Raw genomic sequence first — 17,500 nt, 5'->3', positions numbered from 1 at the left:
GATATCTACGGTCACTAAAAATACTTGTGATGAGTAGAAAAAGCGCTTTAGATTACGAGGTTTTGATGACCCCCCTTAGTGTTGCCTTGAGGAATGAGATGCTCACACTGATGCAACAACAGGGTAACACAGCGTGACGTGACTCGCAAGAATGAGACACACTATCTCACTCCTGTGGCTCTTTAACCTTTCCACTGTGATATGAAATAATTATCAACAAAAGTTAAGCATGAAATCTTTCTAGCAAGCACAAGAAATACGAATATCAATCTCCTTCAGTACCAGGACATGTTTTCATATTTATTCTGCTTCATAGTTGGAGTTTTTAAACAGCTTCAGAAACTTTCCTGGGGATTAAAATAGTGAAGACTCTGGCCATTAATCTTCTGACCTCCATAGACTCTTCCTAATGTACATAAAATCATCTAATATTACCCAAAAACTCTAGGTAAAAATGAGTCCCAGTACTGGGGCGGTTAAATAGAGAAGATTTTGCAATTTGTAACCATTTTAAAGACTGGAGGTGGCAAAGGAACAAGTACAGATGTTTCAGAGTGATTGGCAGTTAAGGAGTGTGATGAATAACAATGAAAGGAATCAGTAATAATAAACGAATGAAAGGGATCAATAATAAAAAGGAATGGAAGGGATCAGTAGTAACAAAAGAATTAAAGAGATCAGTAATACAAGGAAATGAAAGGGATTAGCAATACAAAAGAATGGAAGGGATCAGTGGTAACAAAAGAATTAAAGAGATCAATAATACAAACGAATGGAAGGGATCAGTAATACGAAAGAATGAAAGGGATCAGTAATACAAAGGAATGGAAGGGATCAATAATAACAAAAGAATTAAAGGAATTAGTAATACAAACGAATGGAGGAGATCAGTAATAAAAACAAAAGAAATGAATCAGTAATACAAACAAATGGAATCGATCAGTAATAACACACAACTTAAAGGGATCAGTAATAACACACGAATTAAAAGGATCAGTAATACAAACAAATGGAATCGATTAAAAGGGGATCAGATCCTGTGAGAAGAACATATTTCCAAGGTTGTTTTTATGAATGTAGTGATGAAATAACAAATGTTTCGTATCATCACTGGGGAAAATGACGGAAAAACTTAACAGATCGTCATTCCAGCCTTTGAAAAAAAAAAAAAAACAGTCCAGGTTAAATTATTCATTACTTTGACTATGAATCATTTATCAAATCCTTTCACCACTGCGTACAGAAATTATTATATTTCTTGTTGTGCTCTATACATTATTCATTCTCCATTATTGTTCCTGAGCATTGTAGCGAGCTGGTAGGAGCGTCCCTGGCCGAGGCGTGCAATATTTGTCAAAAAGCTTCGGTCTCAGCGCACAGGAACGAACCACGCGTCTCCCCCTACTCTACACAATATTAATTTTCAGTTGTTGTAGCTAATCATTTATAGTCCCCCTTCGTCGGCCATTATCATTAATCATCAGTGGCTAACGTAGATTTTATACAGCAAACGATCCCAACACTTATGTTATTTGCCTGCACGTGTTCCTAAACGTTTTGTTCCCTCACAGCAAGTACTCTTCATAAACGCCTTAGATGTGATGAGTCTGGCTCTTATAGAGTGTTTTATTTCCCCAAAATCTTGCCACAGAAGAAGTGTTTACCTATCATTACAGGCTTCACAACATCTCTGAAAGCTCTGATAACTCCCACTGCTAAGCGCTTTGTTGTCTCACAAGAACTAGTCTTTTTAAAAACCACTGAGGTGAATAATCGCTTTCTTGTGGAGTGTTTTCTTCTTGAAAAATATTACAGAACAACTCTCGTTATTCTATTTAAGTAAGGAATTTCGGTCAAGGACAACAAAAAGAAAGTAAGAAAAAAAAAATGTATATTGAGATGGCAGTCCCTAAAGAGAGCCATCATTATAATCATGAAAACACTCACGGAAGCATTAATAACTCCCACTAGACACTGAAGCGAGGCGCCCAAACACTCCAGAACACAAAGCTCTACTCGTAATCACACCCCATTCATCACCGCGACACACCACTGTATTGTGTATTTCCTTCCCACTACGATGAATAACATGTCTCTTTTTATCTCCTCTCCTCTCTACCCCATCCCATACAGTCGACAGCATTCTTTGTCAGGCCTGGCAGTTCCTTTTTGTAAGTGTGTGGCTCGTATCCTGGCTGTTTATTTATGGAGCACTCTTTAGGCTTACGGAGACACGCATTAGAAAAAAAAAAAAAAAACTCAGCTGCTTAACTTAAATAATAATCAATCATACATACATCCTACCACACAAGAGCAACATCTGATACTACATACGTCACGGGCAACTACTTGGAATCTGCGTCAAAGTAATGTGAAACCGAATGACTTAATAAAATGGGAGAAAAGAGCGGAGGGGGAAAGATTGGAACAGCTGCTGCGAGGGAAGGAAGGAAGGGAAAGGGGTTAAAGAAAGATTGAGAGAGGTGCGTTAAAGAAATATGTAAAAAAAAGAAGCAAGGACAGGGAAAAGATTGAAAGGTATGACGGAACGAAAGGAATAAAATGGAAGGAAGGCAAGGAAAGGAGAAGAGGAAAGAAATGGCAATATACAGGAAGGAATAAAAGTTGAGTAAGATGTGAGGGAAGAAATAACTAGGAAGGGAAGGAAATGAGAATGGGAAAAAAAAGGAAGTAATGAAAAGGATGGAAAGATTGAGATACGAAGAAGAGGGAAACGAAGGAAAAAGAAATGGAAATAGAGAAAGAAGGAAGATAAGATACACAGAAAAAGAAGCTGGAAAAGGGAGGAGATAAAAAGAATAATAAAAAAGGAAGTAATGAAGTGTAAAAAAAAAAAAAAAAACGAAAAAAGAGGAAATGAGAAACAAACTAAAAAAGGAGAAAAAGGTAAAATAGAAATGAACTTGATAAAAATAGATAAATCACATGATCTTGGTAGACTAATTGTTTAAAAGCGTACAATACATCAACTTTAAAGGCAGTAAGTGGGCGTGAAAGTGTACACGCATGAGGTATACAACGGTTAATTGCATCCTCGTACATAAAAAAAAAAAACATAACACACAAATCGCTGTCCCCAAGTTTGAAAGATCATTGTGCAATTAACCCCATCAGTACTGGAAAGCGTCTTCACCATGAGTTTTGGGTGTGATTAGACGATTTTATTGATATTAGGAAGGGTCTATGGAGGTCAGAAGATTAGTGGCCAATGTCTTCACTATTTTAATACCCGCATAAGTATCTGAAACCGTATAAAATCGCCAAATATGAAAGCATGCCATGATACTGAAGGGCTTAATAGCTTCCTCATACACACACACAAAAAAAAAAAAAAAAGAGAAAAAAAAATCATAACTCACACAAATCACTGTCTCTAAGTTTGAAAGATCTTTGTGCACTTAACTTTCTACCGTAACTCACGCACACAACAGTATCTAGAAAAAAATTCGAAAAAGCACACACACGATAACAATACTTAGCGCACACGTGATTCTACCAGATATTTGTTGCCCTACATTATGATAAAACTTTGTGTACACCTTTTCTTTCTTTCTTTCTGTCTGTCTGTCTGTCTTTCTTTCTTTCTTTCTTTCTGTCTGTCTGTCTTTCTTTCTTTCTTTCTTTCTTTCTTTCTGTCTGTCTGTCTGTCTGTCTGTCTTTCTTAATGTAAACAATCGCACTTAATGCCGTTTCCCTCTCCTTTGACTTCCAACAAAAATAAATGAAATAAAATAAGCAAATAAATAAAAGAAAGAGAAAATAGAAAACAATCTTCACCAATCTAATTTCCGCAGTGTCCTAATAGTTCCCTTTTATAAACAAACAATAAGGTGGTGGTGGTGGGATCGGGCGGACGTCCATGCGTAGGTTCAAATCCCACCACGTACCGCATTGAAACTTTGCCATTTCTCTATTGGTTTAAAGTTATCTACATGTCACCGTGATACCCAGGTTCTAGAGGCTTACACCAAAGATACGCCTGGGTGATGATATGGGCCCTAATATGGGTACCACTATAAATGAAATTGCCTGCACCACTAATGGGTGGAAGCTGAACAGCGTTTCTTATACTCTTCAAGCATATCTATAGGCGCTATAGGCCATAACATAAAAAAATAATAAATTACAAACTTTACTGCCATCTTTCTTAGCGCAGTACACACACACACACATACATAACTACACATACCTTAAACATAACCACACAAACTCATATTTAGATCCTAGGAGGGTTGCCAACAGACTTCCATCTTTCAAGTGGTGTCAGTTGGCGAGATTTAAACGAAGCAGGAGGTGAAGTTGATTGCTGTCATAGATAAGTAAAGGTACAGAGTCACACGTGAAGACTTGTACTAATGTTATTGCTGATAGTGAGTCTGCTGCTTACCAATTATGAACCTTTTTAGAATGCTTAGGTGTCAGGGAGGGAAAGAACAGTAAAAAAAAATGAATAAGTGAAGAAATGGAAGAATGGAGGCAGAGGAAATATAAAACTCACTAGGGAAAAATAGTATTATTAAATGTTTTTTTCAGATCAAGGGTGATAAATGATATTCAAATCAGCTTGAGATGTTTTTAGTTCTGTCTGTCTATCTATCTATCTGTCTCTCTCTCTGTCTGTCTGTCTGCCTATCTATCTATCTATCTGTCTGTCTGTCTGTCTGTCTGTCTTTCTGTCTCTCTCTCTCTCTCTCTCTCTCTCTCTCTCTCTCTCTCTCTCTCTCTCTCTCTCTCTCTCTCTCTCTCTCTCTCTCTCTCTCTCTCTCTCTCTCTCTCTCTCTCTCTCTCTCTCTCACATGACCACTTTACGGATCAATACACAGCACGAAGCACGTTTCCCACTTCGGTGACTCTGCTGATCGATGAGAACTGTCGACTTTTGTGAGCATAGCGAGCGATAGGACCGATTGAGTGATTGGGTTACGGCGCCTCAACAGTCAACACGGCGTCTTAGGCACACACGGAGGGACAGGACACAAATTACACAGCTGGGACACGTGGATGTATGTTTAAGCTCTCAAGTACTGGGACGCATTTTTACCATGAGTTTCGAATATGATTAGACGATTTTATTTATACTAGGAAGGATTTATAGAGGTTGGAAGATTAATGGCAAGAGTTCTCACTATTTTAATTCCTCACATAAGTTTCTGAAGCTGCATCAAATCGCTAAATGGTAAGTAAAATAAATATGAAAATGTGTCATGGTACTAAATGGGTTAATCTTTGGTATATATTTCCCGAACATACACTTTAACCCATTCAGTACTGGGACGCATGTTTACCACGAGTTTTGGATGTGATTAGACGATTTTATTAACATTAGCAAGGGTCTATGGAGGTCAGAAGATTAATGGCTACAGTCTTCACTATTTTAATCCCTACATAAGTTTCTGAAGCTGTATAAAATTGCCATATAGTAAAAAGAATTAATGCGAAAACGCGTCGTGGTACTAAAGAGGTTAAACTGATACTTTTCTTCTTTCCTTTTTACTTTTTTTTGTTCGGGTTGTAAGGATGAGCATTTGTAGTTGAGAAGACAAGGAAAGGGAAGATACAAGAAGCGATAAGGCCTACGTACGTACACGCAGTGATTCCTATATAAAACATGCTTATCTCTTTCCACTCTCATCACCATCTATAAATCTGTCTGTGTCTAATCTTCTCTCAGAGCTCCACGCTGACTTGACGCCAACAATCTGATTAACGAGTTTATCTGATTCCTCTCTCTCACTATTTGATATTTGATTTCTCTCTATCTTACTCTGTCCTGATGTACCCTTATGCATCCTGTCCTGTCCTATTTCAGTTTATTTCATGTTTGTTCTGTTTATTTATCGTAATCTCACCTGTCTATCTCATATCATCATAACCTATCCTAACTTATCCAATTATACCATAACTTAACTTAATCAAAGCTAAACTTACCCAACCTAACGTATCCTATCTTGTACCATTTTAACCTGATATATCCTAACCTAACTATCCTACCTCAATCCAAAATAAATAATCTCCTCTTATTCTGATTTATCCTAACTTAACTTACCCTAATGTAATCACTACTGACTTATCCCCAAGCAACTGATTAAATCATTAAGGTGTTCCATCAATACACCACCACCACCACCACCACCACCACTAGACTCAGGACCTTACGAGTTAAGCAGCACATTCCAGCGTGAACAACAACAGATGGAATGACCGCCGCGGCACGTCCATCACTGTACTTTACGAGATGTTATTCACGGGACGGCGTTCGTGGCAGGAGCACCGATGTATGAACGGTCTTGATCAATAGAAGCGAGTAATTTACCGTACTCACTTCTTTGCTTTGCATTATTTTTTTCTTCAACTTTGTCCTAACTTCTCTGAATCGCTGAGACTCTTCCGTGATAACTGTAGGGAGACTTAGAAACTTAGCTACAGGTGGACGCTAAACGAAGGGGAGATGTGCAAGAACCGAAACCCTTTGCTCTTTCAACCACGACTATTTTCAAAGGCCAGAGATACGGATTGCAAAGACGGTTTCTACTGTAAGCAATGTAGAAATCTCGTTAACCTGCCACTAGAAGCATGGAAAACATCCTTAAATACCCTTGGAACTTCAACTTTAGCCTTCTGATTGTAACGGAGGTGTGACACAGAAATAGTTCAGAATAGGTTCCTAAGTGCGGCAGGTTAGTTGACGTGTAGCCATGACTGTCACAACTGTTGCTCAAGGCCGAGGTGCGTCTGATGGATGGTCCCTTTCACGCCACATAACTTCCGAGAATTAGAGAACTGACTTATAGCACCAGGACAACGAGGTCATGAGGCGCTGGCCTTGCTCAGGAGAGTAAGGACTTCCAGTAACAGTATGATGAAAATTGCAAGGAATCACCACAGCTACACATGGCGGTTCTTGTACGCAATGTTTCTTGCTGTTACACTGGTGGCCAAAAACGTATCAACCTGCTAGTCTCGTGTATTTTTCTCCTAATTTTTCTCAGGTAGTCTGATTTGTTAACGGTCTCCTTACAAAACTTGACACCTGGTAGATAATAAAGAGATAGAGAACTTAGAATCAAGGAATGACGAAAAACGTGGAAATTATTTAAGACAAGTTAACCGACTTCCGACAACAACTGTACCTGTAGCTATTGTTTTTTCTACGGTTCCCCCATTGACTTCATATTAATAGCCTTTTTTTCATGTAGGAGAGAAGGACTGGCCAAGGGTAACAGAAATATAAAGAAAAAAAAGGCCCACTCAGTTGCCAGTCTCCTTAAAGAGCCAGTAGAATTAGCCAAAGGATAGGGACAAATGTCTTGAAATCTCCCTCTTGAATGAAGTCAAGTTATAGGAAGTTGGAAATACAGATTATTAAGTCTTTCCAGTAGTCAAATTCTCTTCTTATAAGCGTATTTCCTTGTATACATTTTCGTGTAACTTTACCAAACCTGAAGACAGATTAAAAAAAAAATTATAAAGAAATTGGTTCTGAAATTGAATGGCAGATGAAGGAAAGAGGTTCAGTACTTAATATTACATAGTTGAGGTAGTAGTAGTAGTAGTAGTAGTAGTAGTAGTAGTAGTAGTAGTAGTAGTAGTAGTAGTAGTAGTAGTAGTAGTAGTAGTAGTAGTAGTAGTAGTAGTAGTAGTAGTACAATTATTATTATTATTATTATTATTATTATTAGTAGTAGTAGTAGTAGTAGTAGCAGGTGGTAGTAGTAGTAGTAGTAGTAGTAGTAGTAGTAGTAGTAGTAGTAGTAGTAGTAGTAGTAGTAGTAGTAGTAGTAGTAGTAGTAGTAGTAGTAGTAGTAGTAGTAGTAGTAGCAGCAGCAGCAGCAGTACTAGTAGAAACAACAACAACAACAACAACAACGAGGCCAGAGAGAGAGAGAGAGAGAGAGAGAGAGAGAGAGAGAGAGAGAGAGAGAGAGAGAGAGAGAGAGGGGGTTATCGAGCGACAGAAGCGACACAGGCACAATCAAACATTACCCTTTCAACCTAATGACCTAGAAGAAGAGGAGAGGAGGAGGGAGGGGTGGAGATGATAAGGGAGGGAAGGGACGGGGAGAGGGAGACGTAGGAATTTATGTGGCGATGAAGTGTATAGAAAAAGTGTGCGTCCCCTCCCTCTTCTTCCTCTCTTTTTTCTCTTTTTTTTCATCCTCCTCTTCCTCCTCCTTCGTCTCCCTCCCATTTTTCACTTTTTTTCATTCTATATCTCATTTCCTTTCCCTTTCCTCCTTTCCTTCGTTCTCTCTCTCTCTCTCTCTCTCTCTCTCTCTCTCTCTCTCTCTCTCTCTCTCTCTCTCTCTCTCTCTCTCTCTCTCTCTCTCCACGTGTGTGTTTGGCTTTTACTTCTTTTTGTGGTATTTTTGTGTTTTAACAACTGTGGTAGTTGTTGTAGTCAATGCTCCATAATAGTAGTAGTAGTAGTAGTAGTAGTAGTTGTGGTGGTAGTGGTGCTAATGGAAATGGTAATGATGAATACGACAACGACAACGACGGTGGTGGTGGTGGTGGTGGTGGCGAAAGTGGAACGTTCATACAATAGGTTATTCTGGGCATGACACTCATTTGGCACTGTGCTTGTGTTGGTGGTGGTGGCACTGACACGCGGCACTCGGGGGAAAAACTGCAGTGACGTGACGCGGCGTGCTACCTGTGACGCGTGTGTGTGTGTGTGTGTGTGTGTGTGTGTGTGTGTGTGTGTGTGTGTGTGTGTGTGTGTGTGTGTGTGTGTGTGTGTGTGTGTGTGTGTGTGTGTGTGAGTGTGCAGGTGTTCTTCTCTCTCTCTCTGTGCATGTGGGTGTGCAGGGTGTTCTGTCTCTCTCTCTGTGTGTGTGTGTGTGTGTGTGTGTGTGTGTGTGTGTGTGTGTGTGTGTGTGTGTGTGTGTGTGTGTGTGTGTGTGTGTGTGTGTGTGTGTGTGAGTGTGCAGTGTTCTTCTCTCTCTCTGTGTGTGTGTGTGTGTGTGTGTGTGTGTGTGTGTGTGTGTGTGTGTGTGTGTGTGTGTGTGTGTGTGTGTGTGTGTGTGTGTGTGTGTGTGTGTGTGTGTGTGTGTGTGTGTGTGTGTGTGTGTGTGTGTGTCTTTTCTGTGTGTGTGTGTGTGTGTGTCTGTCTCTGTGTGTGTGTGTGTGTGTGTGTGTGTGTGTGTGTGTGTGTGTGTGTGTGTGTGTGTGTGTGTGTGTGTGTGTGTGTGTGTGTGTGTGTGTGTGTGTGTGTGTGTGCTTGTGATGGCGCGGTAACGCATCCTGCTTTAGTTGACACTTTTATATTCCTTTTTACTCATCATCCGCTCGGTTTATGGTGAGGTGGTATAAGGAGGTGGTGGTGGTGGTGGTGGCGGTGGTGGTGGTGGTGGTGGAGAGAGGTGTGGTGTCAATACCCGCTTTGGTGGTGGTGGTGTTGGTGGTGAAGAAACACACCACTCTGTAGTATTGTGTGGTGGTTGGTGGGAAATTTCTGGTCTTTAATTGATTGACTGATTGATTGACAGATAAATAAACAAATAAATAAATAAATAAATAGATAAACTGGCGAATTGATAGATGGATGAACTAATTGACTGATTAATTAACTGACTGTTTGACTGATTCGTTGATTGACTACTTAAGTGAGTGACTGACATTACTTGACTGAATGATTAGCTATGAATGAATAAATGAATAAATAAACTGGTGAATTGATAGATGGATGAACTAATTGACTGACTAATTGACTGACTGTTTGACTGATTCGTTGATTGACTACTTAAGTGAGTGACTGACAGATTAGTTGACTGGATGGTTAGTTTTCGTTTTCTTCATAAATGACACTTATCCTTTTTCTTTCCCGTATGAATGTTTTTTTTTTTTGTTCCATTCTCTTTTGTAACTTCATCGTTCATATTGGTAGCAGAGTTTATAAATAATCCTTTTATATCAATGTTCTATTACTTATTTCACTATACAATTTTTATATTTTCAATTCTGGTTTTCCATACAACATTTTATAAAACTATTTGATTTTCTTTTTTTTTTTTTTTTTTTGCAGCGTTTGGTTTGACACATATATATTCATTTTATTCCATTTATTTCACGAGAAGAAAAAAAAAAGAAAACACTGACAGAATATCAATAAATTTTCATCGTACATTGTATCACTTCGCTGGCGTTATTTTCATTTCAGTTTTACATATAATATTATTTTCTTACCCTCGCGTAGTATATTTCTTAAGACATTATTCACAACGCACGTATTCTCATCTATCTATTATTTACTTGTATGCTTGCACGTTCATTTATTTATTCATTCACTGCACGGTGTATATAGATCACCTTTTGTTCACTATCTTTTGCATTATTTGTAGTTCGTGACGTTCTCTCTCTTGGTCTCTGTCTGTCTCTCTCTCTCTCTCTCTCTCTCTCTCTCTCTCTCTCTCTCTCTCTGAATTTAATGATCTCTTCCTTCACTTTTTTCTACACTGCGCTTTGTTCTTTTCTTTTGTTACTCGCTGCAAGTTGGAAGAGTTTTCAGTTAGCTTTTGTTTATCTATTTAGTTTTTTTGTATTATTTAGATTATCAATTCATTTTTTCACTACGTGTCATAGTTTTGTATCTTTTCATTGCAGAGGGATTTGTTCTCTCTCTCTCTCTCTCTCTCTCTCTCTCTCTCTCTCTCTCTCTCTCTCTCTCTCTCTCTCTCTCTCTCTCTCTTTCCCCCCACCATCCCTCCCTCATCATCGTCATCATCAGTTTTCTTCACTTTCCATTCATTCTAAGTAGGTATTTCTTCATTGCTTCTTTTATTTCATTATTCACCATCTTTGTATTTTTATTTGCCAGTCTTTCTATTTTCAATGTAGTTCGTAAAATATGTGTATGCATTTACTATTTATTTTATTGTGCCTTTTTTCCATCATACACCATGGAGGTCGTGGTGATCTCTGTCATAACTTGTCTCTATTTTGTCTTTATAACGTTTTCTTCTTTCTCTCTCACGTCAGATTACGTTATGGTTAGGTTACGTTAGGTTAGGTTAGGTTAGGTTAAGCTAAGTTAGGTGAGGTAAGATGAGGTGAGGTTAGGTTAGGTTAGATTAAGTTAGGTTAGATGAGGTTAGGTTAGGTTAGATGAGGTTTGGTGAGGTGAGGTTAGGTTAGATTAGATGAGGTTTGGTGAGGTTAGGTGAGGCGAGATTAGGCTAGGTTAGGTGAGGTGAGGTTAGGTTAGGTTAGGTGAGGTGAGGTTTGGTGAGGTTAGGTGAGGCAAGATTAGGCTAGGTTAGGTTAGATGAGGTTAGGTGACGTTAGGTGAGGCGAGATTAGGCTAGGTTAGGTGAGGTGAGGTTAGGTTAGGTTAGGTTAGGCAAGATTAGGCTAGGTTAGGTTAGATGAGGTTAGGTGACGTTAGGTAAGGCGAGATTAGGCTAGGTTAGGTTAGGTGAGGTTAGGTGAGGTTAGGTTAGGTGAGATTAGGCTAGGTTAGGTTAGGTGAGGTTAGATGAGGTTGCCACTTTTTTTTTCCACTTTGTTTACGTGTCTTACAAATGTTTGTTTCTTTTCTATTTCTGATAATTTTTCTTCTTACTTTTCTCTCACTATTTGCATGCATTCGTCTTATTTCTTTTTTTCTTTCCTACAGTGAATAGTTTATTAATGATCTTTACTTCTTGCATCTCCTTTTTTTCCTTCTCGTAGTAAATAACTTGCAATTGGCACTTTTTTCCCCTTCCACACTGTTTTCATGACAAGTAAGTTCCTAATATACTTCTTTAACCTTATTTTTCTCTCGACCTGTAGCTTATAACTATATTTACTTTTCTTTCAATTTTAACCCCTTGAGTATCAGGACACGTTTCCATATTCATTCTGCTTACTATTTGCTGACTTTATACACCTTCAGAAACTCATTTTGGGGATTGAAATAGTGAAGACTCGGGCCATTAATCTTCTGACCTCCATAGACCCATGCTGATGTCAATAAAATGAGTTAATCGTACACATATTTCAGGTAAAAAATGTGTCCCAGTACTGAAGGGGTTAATAGCGTGTTCGTGTCCTTTTCTCCTCATTGTGTGGTTTGTGAATGTTCCTTTTCATCTTATTCACCTTTTAATTTCTTCTTCTTACACTTAGTAGATTGATTATGCACGCCTTGTCCTATATATTTTGTCATAATAATTAGTCTTTTCTAGTATTTTTCCTTCACATTAATGAGTTTACTTATGTGTATTCAAATATATCTTTTAATTCTGATACATCATTTCTTATTATAATTTTTGGTTACTTCTTTTTGTCTGTCGTTTCCATTTCACTCTTTTTTCAGTTGTACGCTTTGGAAATTTTCTCTACCCTTAAATTTTCAGCTATTTTGTGTATCAATTGTCCTTTTTTAACTTGTTTTTTTGCCTTTTCTTATTATTTTCACACGTTTTCTTTTCCATTTGTCCTATTTTTGTTGTTTTCTTTTTCCATCCTTCCAATTTCACACAATGTAGTTTTCTTTTACATTTTTTTTATTATAGTTTTGTGAATGTCTACCTTTTCTTCAAGTGGGGTATGTCCTTCACTATTATTCATTTCATAGTGCTTTTTTTTCTCCTGGTATGTCATTATTTTCTCACAATACGTAGCTTAATAATGTCCCTTTCTTCTTTTTATTTTCTCCACAGTTCATGCCATTCAAAACTCCACAAATTTTCATAAATGTTCACCAATGTTCACCAATGTTTTTCTTTCTTTATTTTTTTTCTTACAGTAAGTATGTTATTTATGTCATTGTTTGTATTTCACTAATTTTTTTTTTTTCTTTTCAATTCGTAATTCAACACAAATGACAACACCAGTGACAGAAAACAATCAAAAGCATCTCTTTCCAACACTTCGTACTGGGTCCTACTGTCCTGATGATGATGATGATGATGATGATGATGATGATGATGATGATGATGGCGATGGGGAGCAAGAGGAGGACGAGGAGGAGGAGGAGGAGGAGGATAATGGTAACGAGAAAGCCAAAATATACGTATTATACATGTCACCCCCATGACACACACACACGTACACAAACACGTCAACACAACCACCACTTCCTTCACCACCACCACCACCACCAACAACAACAATAACAACAACAACAACAACAACAACAGGTAACACTCGTAAAAACTCGGTCGTTCAACCTATAAAGGAAGAGGAGGAGGAGGAGGAGGAGGAAACAAGTTGAAGTATATTTCTTTCTTTTTTCCTTTCGACGTCTCTCTATTTGCCTGCCGTGATGTTTTTTTCTTTCTCGGGTCAGAGAGAGAGAGAGAGAGAGAGAGAGAGAGAGAGAGAGAGAGAGAGAGAGAGAGAGAGAGAGAGAGAGAGAGAGAGAGAGAGAGAGAGAGTAAAGCGAAGGAAGCAAATACAAAGGAATTCAAAGGAAACCCAAACAGTAATAGACTTCTTGGTCCTTTCGAGTCTGTTTGGTAACTACTTCTAACTAGCTACAGAGAAGAGAGGAAGAGGTTAGGGGGAGGGGAGGAAGAGAAGATGAATAAGAGGAGATAGGGAGAAGATGAAGAATAGTAGAAAAAAAAGGAAGTAGAAGAGATAGAGAAAAAAAGTCAAAACAAAATATAACAGGAAAAAAATTATAAAAGACAAAAAAAAAGAGAAAAAGAAGAAATAACAAGACTAATAAAAGAAAGAATAACAACAATTAAACACACATAAAGAAACAATAACAACACGAAGAGAGGAAACGGAGGAGGAAGAGGAAGGAAATGAGATGGACCAAGAAGGAAAAAGGAGGCGGAAAAAAATGCACGCGATGAGGAAGGCAAAGAGGCGGTAGTAGCAGCGACGGCGGCGGTGGTGGTGGTGGTGGTGGTGGTGGAAGGGGAAGGGGAAGGGGAGGCTGGGAGACAAGTAAGGCGTCTTGAAGTGCGTAAGGTCACAGGTCCGTATTCAGAAACGCTTTGCTCTCTCACCACTACAATTTTCCAAGGCCACACACATGATTAGCGGGATTTTCTAGGGTGTTTCTCCAGTTAGTGAGGCAGAAATCGTGTCAATGTGTCTCTAAAACCGTTAAAAAACACCTTAAAAAACTCGTGTCAATTTAGATAAGAGCCTTTTGAAATAATGGAGGTGAAGCACACAAGTGTTTGAGAATACGAGTCAGAGTCACATTGACGGAGGGAGGAGGAGGAGGAGAATGATGTCACTTATCTCACGAACGACTGCTATACTGACGAAGCCCACGTGTCGAAGCTTTACCGACAGAGAAGACCAGACGGAAAGAAGAAAAGAGAAAACCGAACTTCGAGAGACAGGGAAGAGAAAAAAGAAGGAAAAAAGGAGATTAAGAGAGAGGACAAAAATATGAGGGTAGGATTAAAGAATAAAGAAGAAAAACAAGAGAATGGAAAGGACGGGAAATGGCTGATAGAGAAGGAAGGGAGAGGGAAGCAAAGGAAAAAAAAAACGAAAAGGAGAGGTGTGAGAAAGGAAAAGAAAAACGAAAGACGGGGGAAGGGGAAGAAAAGGAATAAAATTGAAGGAAGGGAAGGGAGGAAGAGGCAATAAAGGCTGCGAAAGATGCGATGGAAATAATAAAAGAAGGAAGATAAGAGAGGAAAAATAATAGAATGGGGAAGAGGAGAAGTGGATTAAAAAAAGATTGAAAGGAAAAATAGAAGGAAGGAAAACAAATAAGATAAAAAAGAAGATTAACGAAGGAGAGATGGAGGAAAGGATGGAGGAAGAGAGAGGGAAGAAAAGAGAGGAAGAGAGAAGAGAGAGAAAGAGAGAGAGAAGGATAAAAGAGAGAGAAGTAATAAAAAGAAAGAAGTAACGAAAAAGAAAGAAGATAGAAATAAAAAGAGATATGAGAGAGAGAGAGAGAGAGAGAGAGAGAGAGAGAGAGAGAGAGAGAGAGAGAGAGAGAGAGAGAGAGAGAGAGAGAGAGAGAGAGAGAGAGAGAGAGAGAGAGAGAGAGAGAGAGAGAGAGAGAGAGAGAGAGAGAGAGAGAGAGAGAGAGAGAGAGAGAGAGAGAGAGAGAGAGAGAGAGAGAGAGAGAGAGAAAGGGACGAGCGAGTAAACTTTCAAGTTGATGAGATAAGAATAATTGAGAGAGAGAGAGAGAGAGAGAGAGAGAGAGAGAGAGAGAGAGAGAGAGAGTCACACAACTCTCACCAGCAACTGAACGGAGGCACAGCGCGTAGGCAACTGAAGCTCCGCGTGGTGGTTGCTGCCTTTTCTCTCTCTCTCTCTCTCTCTCTCTCTCTCTCTCTCTCTCTCTCTCTCTCTCTCTCTCTCTCTCTTCAACTCTGTCACCTTTACCTCCTCCTCCTCGTTTTGTTGATACAGTCCTTTCTTCCTCCTCCTCCTCCTCCTCCTCCTCCTCCTCCTCCTCCTCCTCCTCCTCCTCCTCCTCCTCCTCCTCCTTCTTCTTCTTCTTCTTCCTTCCTCCTCTCCTCTTCTTCTCCTCCTCTTTCTCCTTTTCTTCTCCTCCTCCTTCTCCTTCTCCTCCTTCTCCTTCTTCTCCTTCTCCTTCTTCTCCTCCTCCCCTTCTCCTCTTTCTTTTCCTTCTTTCCTTTTCTCCTCCTCTTCTTATCCCTCTTCCCCTGGCTTTTTTTTATTTCATATCTTTTCTTCCACGGTCAACATCAACTTCTCCCATATTCCTTCTCCTCCTCCTCCTCCTCCTCTTCTTCTTCCTCCTCCTTCTCCTTCTCCTCCTCCCCTTCCTCTTCACGCTCTAGTCCTTCACCTCCTCCCCTTTTTCCTCTTATCTTCTTCCTACTTCCCTTCCACTTGTTCCTCCTTGTAATTCTCATTATTCCTCCTGTATTCCTGCTCCTCTTCTTCTTCCTCCTCCTCCTCCTCCTCTTCTTCTTCTTCTTCTTCCTATTCTTCTCAGTTTTTTTTTATTTTCTCTTCCTCTTCTTTTCTTTTTCATTATATTTTTCTTTACTTTATCTTCTTCACTCTTTTTTATTTGCTTGTTGTTGTTGTTGTTGTTGTTGTTGTTGTTGTTGTTGGTTTTCTCCTCTTTTTCTTCTCTTTCTCTCCCTCTTTATCCTTGTCCTCCTCTTCTTCCTCTGTTTCTTCATAGCACTTATTATCTTACTTTTTTTTGCTTCTACTCCTTCTTCTATTCCTCCTCCTTTTCCTTCTCTGCCCTTCTGCTCCTCCTCCTATTCCTCCTTCTCCTATTCCTTCTCCTTCTCCTCCTCTTTCCCTCCTCTTTCCTTCTACTTCTCTTCCTTTTCCTTTTTCTTCTCCTCTCCTTCTCCTCCTCCTCTCCTCCTCCTCCTCCTCCTCCTCCTCCTCCTCCTTCTACTACTACTACTACTACTACTACTACTACTACTACTACTACTACTACTACTACTACTACTACCGTCACTCTCAGTTCCTCTACAAAAAACAATAACTGCTAACAATGCCATCACTTATTTCACCATTATCGAAAGTAACTTCATCCACCACCACCACCACCACCACCACCACCACCACCAACACCGTTACGAAGAATGCCATAACTTATGATCATATGAACATTATTTTCTTTCTTCTTTATCAACAACAACAAGAACATTAATAGCAGCAATAACAACAATAATAACAACTGTTACTACTACTTCTGCTTCTGCTACTACTGCTACTACTACTACTACTACTACTACTACTACTACTACTACTACTACTACTACTACTACTACTACTACTACTACTATTTTTATTACTACTACTACTACTTCTACTACTATCACTTCAAAACGACTGCTATTCTTATTATTATTACTGCTACTACTACTACTACTACTACAAATATCATTACAAACAACAACCATCACCACTACTACTACAATCACTACCCACCATTAACACTACCACCGCCACCATCACCATCGCAAGAAAACCAAAAATTTGAGCTCTAACAATGAATCCATTAGCAAAATTCAGTGTTATTTCCCTTCATTAATCTCTCTCTCTCTCTCTCTCTCTCTCTCTCTCTCTCTCTCTCTCTCTCTCAAACACACTATATTCTTTTGTTACATACATTTTTTTTTTTCGTCCCTCTCCTTTCCTCTTTCCCATTTCATCTCTCCATCCTATCTCGTCTGGTCTCGTCTTGGTTTGCCTCCCCTCGCTCTTTACCCTCAACGCTTTCATCTCAGACCCAAGGGACAAGACAATGTTCGCTTCTTTCGAGACCCTCATTCATGTTTAACCAACGATCCTCTTTCTCCTATACCTCCGCTAGGGAAAGGGTAGTGTGAGGTAAGGTAAGGAAAGGTACGGTAAGGTTAGGTTAGGTATGGTTAGGTTAGGTAAAGAAGGAAAAGTAAGGCAAGACACACTTCGATTAGGCAAGGTAAGATAAGGTAAAGGAAGGCTAATATAAACTAAGATGAGGTAAGCCAAGACACACACAGCTAACATCAAATAAAAGGCATAACAAGATCAAGTAATATTAAACAAAACAAAACAAAGCAAGGGAAAGTATAGATAA

The 17,500-nt window shown here is 39.1% G+C and overlaps 1 protein-coding gene across 1 annotated transcript in view; it reads right to left on the bottom strand.

Annotated features, from left to right (window-relative positions):
• Positions 1–15,202, bottom strand: part of LOC123517933 — an 89,278-nt gene extending 74,076 nt beyond the window's left edge. Inside the window, 1 exon segment of the mRNA XM_045278397.1 lies at positions 15,175–15,202. The gene's annotated coding sequence lies outside the window, so the exon portion shown is untranslated.
• Between the last annotated feature and the right edge of the window lie 2,298 nt (positions 15,203–17,500).

This window comes from Portunus trituberculatus, chromosome 43, assembly GCF_017591435.1.
Source record: "Portunus trituberculatus isolate SZX2019 chromosome 43, ASM1759143v1, whole genome shotgun sequence".
NCBI lineage: Eukaryota > Metazoa > Arthropoda > Malacostraca > Decapoda > Portunidae > Portunus > Portunus trituberculatus.
Note: the sequence above shows the minus strand (reverse complement) of the source record. Positions and strands in the feature narration are given on the sequence as shown.